The 7,364-nt window shown below is 38.1% G+C and overlaps 1 pseudogene; it reads right to left on the minus strand.

Moving 5' to 3' along the window:
- Positions 1-316: 316 nt before the first annotated feature.
- On the minus strand, positions 317-433 carry LOC120612022 (uncharacterized; annotated as a pseudogene).
- Between the last annotated feature and the right edge of the window lie 6,931 nt (positions 434-7,364).

A 7,364-nucleotide genomic window follows, 5' to 3' on the forward strand; every position in this document is an offset into this window, starting at 1 on the left:
ATCAGCTTTTCAGGATACAAAGTTAATGTACAAAAGTAAATTGCTTTTCTACATATCAGCAATGAACAAATAGAATTTGAAATAAAAAACAATACCATTTATATTAGCACCCCCCAAAATGAAATAGTTATAAATCTAATGAAATATGTACCAAATTTACATAAGAAAAACTAAAAAATTTCAATGAACAACATCAAAGAACTAGAAAGATATTCTATGCTTATAGATAGGAAGACTCGATATCATCAAGATGTCAGTCCTTCCCAACTAGATCTATAGATTCAATATAATTCCAATTATTATTATTTTTTTTTAATGCCTACAGCACCTGGTATTCCTAGGTGGTCTCCCATCCGAGTACTAACCAGGCCTAATCCTGCTTAACTTGAGATCAGACGAGATCAGGTACGTTCAGGGTGGCTTGGCCATAGACTAATACAAGTCCAATTAAACCAGAAGTTATTTTGTGGATATCTACGAACTGATTCTAAAGTTTACATAGAGAGGCAAAAGACCCACCTTTAATAACACCTTGTTATTAAAATAGCATATAATTTATAAATTCATTTTATACAAGTAATCATATCTATTTATCCATTTATAAATCATTTGTCTATCCAAATATCTAGAGTAACATCCAATTATGTTAAAAAAAATGGATGGTGAGAATTGTTTTTTAAAAATCACTTTACTCTTGTATTTTTAATTGGTAATTTTTTTAGAGCAGTTCTATCTTCAGCAAAATTGAATAGAAAGTACGGTTCTAGTATACCCCTTACCCATCCCCATCCCCCCACACACAGATCTTTCCTCTATCACTAGCCCACACCATATTGTTACAATCAATGAATATTCATTGATCTATCATTATTACCCAAAGTCCATAGTTTACATTAGGGTTGACTCTTGGAGTGGTATACTCTATGGGGTTTGACAAAAATATAATGTCGCTGCTGGGGCGAATCGGAGTTCAGTGTCACCCCAACGGCAGGGGGAAGAGAGATGGAAAACAACGACGCAGACATGTAGTTAGCATTTTCCCTCGGTTCTTTCTCAAAAGACGGCAGTGAAGAATCATAGGTCATTGAGATTTAATAGTTTTATTAAAAATATACTTTAGATAGACAAAGCATGCCCCAAGGAGACACATAGTCCCAGGGCTGAGAGCTGCAACAGAGCACTAAAATAATAACCACAACAACAGCAAGAGGGCAAAAAGAGCCCCAAATTGGGAATGTCTGCATTATATTTGGGCTGTGATGGGTGATTCCAAAGGCATTCTTAGGTGATTAGCAAGTGAGATCATTTTGATTGACACTTGGATGCTATATAACTCTTTGCCTAGTGCGCATGTGTGTACCCGGAATTCTACTACCATTGAGTGCTCTTTGGGTGGTCTCCAGGCTGGGTCGCTTTTCCTTTGTTCCCGCATTGCTCATGTCTGACTAGCTACCTAACACTCCCTGGTGTCGTATGAGTCCTCACAGTTTCCTCCAGAAAATGAACCAGGAAGTGTGACCTATTCCTGTGAACCCATGGAAGACTTTAAACTCTTGTTCCAGATCTATATAAGTCCACACATCCCAGGGAATCAGAGGACTTTTCTAAATAACCATTCTTTTATCCCGGTGTCTATGCCACTATTCTCTCTTCAAAATGATTTAATTTCTTTAAAATAGAGATCTTTACCAAAATTAACAAACTTCTATGAAAAGTAACTTTATTGCCAATTACCTCTACTATTAATTTTGACTTTTGTCTTTTCAATCCTTTTGCTAAATTTATATCTTCTAGGTTGCAAGGCTTCCTACCCCTTCTATATGCTAGAAGGACCTCATGTTCTCTGCCTCTGGGGCTCTCGGATAGGCTTCCAGTGATTTTTTTAGTCCCTTTAGGCAGGGACTACAGCTCTATCTCAGCTTTGAAGAAGTTGCAGAAGACAGACCTGCATCCTTCAACATCCCCTTAAGAATAAGGGAATAAAATCTCTGAGGGGGGAATAATGTAGGGAGGAGGCAAGAGAATTAAAATGTTAATCAAGCCACAATCAGAGACTGCAATATGCTGATCAGCCCTGCAGCCAGGCCAAGAGGACACATTCAGAACAAAGGAAGATTTTTACTGGGTTTGCTAACCAATTCCCCACACCTGTGAAGGGGAAATAGGAACCAACAGTCATTCCCTATGGCTAAACTATGGGGAACCTATAAAGGCTGGGAACTGCCAGCTGGCCTTTCACTCTACATATTCTTACCTTTTCAGGCTACATGCTATTCCCTTTCCTCCTATATGTCCATATCGAAGGAAATAGAAACTAAAAGATGACATATAAACTGAACTCCCTGAACATTCAGGGTCTCTCTCTCACTGTCCCTCTCACTCTCTGCCTCTGAGAGACCACACTCTGTGGAGTTATCCTTCTTCTAATAAACTTTCCTTTTGACTCTAACATTGGTGTGTGTTGAATTCTTTCCACACTGTCCGCCAAAGGACCCTCTTCTCTCAGTGCAGGGCATGGTCTCCCCCAACCCCAATTCTGGGAAATTTGCCGTCCTGCATCAATAATGATATGTATCCACTACTATAGTATCATATAGAATAGTTTCACTGTCATAAAACTCCTCTGTGCTCCACCTATTCATTCCTTTCCTCAAACTCTGACAACCAGTTTTTTTGTCTCCACAGTTTTGCCTTTTCCAGAATGTCATATGGTTGAAATTATACAATATGTAGGGTTTTCAGATTGACGTCTTTCTTTTGATAGCTCATTTCTAAAAAGAAATGATAAAAATGAAGTGTTGAGTAACATTCCATTGTCTGGATGTGCCATAGTTTACCTACTGAAAGACATCTTGACTGCTTCCAGATTTTGACAAATATGAATAAATTATGAAAAATTCTGTGCAGGCTTTTGTGTGGATATAAGTTTTCAACTCCTTGGGGTAAATACCAAAGAGTGCGATTGCTGGATAGAATTGTAAGAGCATGTTTACTTTTGTAAGAAACTGACAAACTGCCTTCCAAAGTGACTGTACTATTTTGCATTCCCATCAGCAATGAATGAGAATTCTGCTGCTCCACATCCTCAACAGCATTTGGTGTCGGTGTTTTGGATTTTGGCCATTCTAATAGGTGTATAGTGGCATCTCACTGTTTTTTTAATTCTCATTTCCCTGATGATGTGTTATGTGAAGTACCTTTTCATGTGTCCTTTGTGTTAATTGCTTAAAAAATCTAAAGAACTTTTTTCATTTTATAAAAATAATTGAGAGATGTTTAAAAGAAAAACAAACTGGCTCAAAACAAGTATGCCAAGATTTAACAGTATTTAGTTCAGATTAGGAAATATAAATACCTTTTGTATTTTTCTGTGTATTTTTAAAGTTAAAAAAAAAGAAAACACTAAAAAAATGACATGACTTTGACCCATTCAGCCTAGGACAGAAGAAAAGATGTAGGTATAAACAGAGATATTTTTCAAACCTGCTCATTTTGTTGTGGCCTGTATAGAATAGACCAAACCAAGTATGCTCTCAAAGGCTGTTTATTAGCCAGCGGCTGTCCTGTATAAAGGAGCAGCCCCAAAATGCCAAGATACAAGGTTTTTAAGTCCTAAATCCTATTCTTCATTCTATCTTAAACACAAAGGTCTATTTTTCTCCTATTCACTACCTGTCAACCCACTGGTCAGGTGTGCAAGCGGGGAGTACAGAAGCAGAAAGCTTGTTGTTAGAATGTTATGTTCCTATGGGTGATTGCCTATGTTCCCATGGGCAATAGCCAGTGTTCCCATGGGTGATGGTCAAACAGTAATTTTCAGCTTATATACAATTGATTATTTTTCATGCCACGCAAGCAAGCAGGGTTACACAGGCTAAAATTGGCAGTTAGCATATGCGCTCATTGTTACAAGTTTCATGATTAACAGAATGCGGTTAGGGGTTCCAGAAACTAGGCCTAAGGTATAGACTTCCTTTGTCCAGTTTCAGGTTTTAATTATCCTTTAACCCTTTCACATTTCAGCAGGCTATCACAATTTTAACCCTGGATTTCTCAGTTTTGTCTTCACCCCTAATGATATTTTGTGAGAGCCTAGAAAAACTAAGCAAGTCCTTTGACCTGACATCGTGATGCCACTCATATCCAGTAAGAGATGTGCCTGGGTGGCTTTGGGTTTCTTTTATTCTAATCCTAGGAAAGCTGCATTGCACAAACTGTCCCTCTTGTTTTGTAGTCTGCTATACTTCCATTTTCTTTTTCTTTTTTTTTTTTAACTATTTCTCAAAAGCAACAAAAGTATTAGGGGAATAATGGGAGCAAGTCCTAAATGAGTAACACTCTCATGTTAAATCTGTAAGGTAAAGCCTGGCAAAGCCCATTGTCACCACGAAACAGCTGAGAGACATTAGCTCTGAGATTTCCAATTTCTCAGCATTAACCATTTATGATAAAGTTGGGGGTGAAAATAACCCTCTGCTTTAAGACTTAAACACTTGAGAAGCAAAAACAAAGGAGAGAGAAAGGGGAAAACATACAGCCACGATGGCAGTTGGTTAATGTAGGATGCTAATAAAGGGAGTTTAGGAGGAAGCTGGCTGCCCTTTAATTTAATTCACTGGTCCCCGGAGGCAGACCTCTCTCTCCTTGTGATTTCACTGTTTATCTCTGTGATGAGTCTTCAGTGAGTGACCCTTTGGAAACTTTTTAGACTCAGCTTGTATCCTAGTGGTCGTTTTGATGGCATTCAAGCAGCTTTCTGTTTGATAATTCTTATTGTTTTATATGCTAAGCTGAAGAAATCACCTTAGCAAGACAGAATATTTGGTGATTAAAGGCCTGGGCCCCAGGCATTATCAACAGCCCAGCTGTACTTGCTGAATGAAAGAGTGATAAACTCCAATTTAATGCCTCATCAAAAGGCCCACCTAATCCCAGGCCTTCATGAAATCAAGCAACATCTGCCATCCTAACTCAGTTTTGGGGAATGTGACATCAAGAGGGAGCCTGGTGTGTGCCTAGGACTCTTGAGTTGAGTAGAAATTGTTTTCACAAGAAAGGAAAAAGCTAGAGTTAGACATCCAATTTGGAAGCTGAAAAAGGTCTAAAAGATCAACTTTCTTCAGAAAGGCAATGGAATCAGACAAATCTGAGTCAACTTGAGAATCTATCCTTCATTTCTTAATATGCCTAAGGACACAAATAGTGTTAATATGTTAAAAAAAGAAATGCTTTTTAAAATTCTGGGAATTCGCTGAAAACGATAGTAATTTGAAACAAGGTATAGTAAAATATACGGGCTGTAGGGTTCCTAAGCCACTACTTATACATGAGTGACTTTCGCTGTCCAATTTAACCTCTCAGAGTCCCAATTTCCTCTTTTGTAAAATGAGTATGTCTCGCCTGGAGAATTTTTGTAAGGATTAGAGATAATGAGGGCAATAAGTTTGGCACAGTGCCCGGCACACAGGCACACAATCGATAATTTAAATATTTACAGATTATATTTTCAGGCCAATCCTAATAGTTAACCAGTGTTGGAAAAGCAAGCAATTTTAGCCATGTAACATCAATAGGTTTAAAAGTACATACAAGTCAAATTATTAAGAAGGTATGTGTTACTGATATTGGTCCAAAATTTCCTTTTGCCCTAATTTACATGAAAAATAAGGAATAGATGTTGAAACGAAAATGAAAACACGCAAAAAAAGGACACTATGACCTGAAAGAGAAGAACTGAAGTTCTTCCTTAAACCATTCTGCATCAAATCACAGAGAAGCCAAGAGAAGTCTGAGGAGAGGAAGCGATGCCTCTCACACTCACCCCAGCACTTCCATGGCCGTTACCTTGCAATGAACTTGTTGGTAAGAATCAGTGTTCATGGTATCTAGAAATTTCTACAGTGCTGCATTTCTTCTCTTTCATATTCTCCCATAGCTACCATAAATTTTATAATTATTATAGAGAATTTGTTTCCAAGAAATTATTTCCCAGACACGACAGCATCTACTCTTAGCGCAAACCCTTTCTGCTTGGCGCACAGGGTACGATTTCCCCAACACAGGCAAAGAAATCCATGTTGGAGGCAAATCTGAGCCTGCACATATGGGACAAAAATTCAGACCAGCTCATTCCTCACTAATTGTCATTTTAGTCCAAAGCCTTCCTGAATTATTCCACTTCACTCATCAGGGTTTTGTGCTATATAATAAGCTCTAGAATTCCCAGTTAAAATAAAAAATATAGAATAATTTTAGAAGAGCCTTGTTTATAAAGGATGCATGCTGTTTCCACTTAATGTGGCAATCGTTTGTCCCCAGCAGACACTTATGTGGGAAGAACATTTATTATTTATTTCATTTTAAAAAGAATGTGTAAAATCCTTTTTCCCTCAAAGAATATATGCCAAACTCCAAATTTTTAATAGTTCATAGAGCAGGGTTGAGAAAAGCGCACATGGAACAATTGTTTTTTGCATGTAGATGATTATGTTCATGTAATTACCTAGAAAATAGGTTAAAATATATATTCCCAAGAACAAAGGGGTTTGTCTGGCCGTTATGCAAAGGTGCTGATAATTTATAGCACTGACCATAAAAGCAGCTTAGCTCATTTAGCTCTTTAACATCAGTCATAGGGGCCTCTAAAAAGAATAGAAGCTGTAACATATGAAATTCAACAAATTTTTTTGAATGTGTATTCTCTGCCAGCTGCTAGAGATGCAGAGGTGAATCAGATTTGTGTCGTGCTTTCCAGAAGCAAACTATGTGGTAATAATAATCTGATTAAGGCTATCAACAATATCATCAGATGTTGAATTCTTATCACAAGCCTGGCTCTGTGCTGAGCCTTTCATGTGCACTCTCATGTAGAAACTTATGATCAACAATTTTAGAGAAAAATTAGGCTCAGAGGTTAAATCAATTTCCCAAATGTTTTAAAATGTAGATTTTATTATTATTCAGGTATGGTGAAGCCACCAGTTCACGAAAAGACAATAATTGAAAAGATAGTTTGTTACTCACAGTTCCCAAGAGGAGGAGGCACACCATGCCACTCCATGCCACACAAGTCCATACAGGAAAGCAGCAGAGTTGCTCAGGAGGCAGAAGGAAAGAAGCCCTGGGTGAAAGCCTTTATCGTGGCTTCTGCGGGGAGGAACAGACAAAGAAGAGTAAGGTTTGGGATTGGTTAGTTTGAACAACTTCAGCTGGCTCTAAGGGGTAGAGGCTGCCCTTAGTTATCTATCAGCTAGGTCTGGTTGATCAAGGCAAAGGTATAGTGGACTGCTGTGTAAGAGTCCCATAAAGGAGACCGTTAGGAGCTATGGGCTCTGAATTGGTTGGTTTTCAGAGGAAAGGTGCAC

This window comes from Pteropus medius, unplaced genomic scaffold (assembly GCF_902729225.1).
Source record: "Pteropus medius unplaced genomic scaffold, Ma_sr-lr_union100, whole genome shotgun sequence".
NCBI classification, from domain to species: domain Eukaryota; kingdom Metazoa; phylum Chordata; class Mammalia; order Chiroptera; family Pteropodidae; genus Pteropus; species Pteropus medius.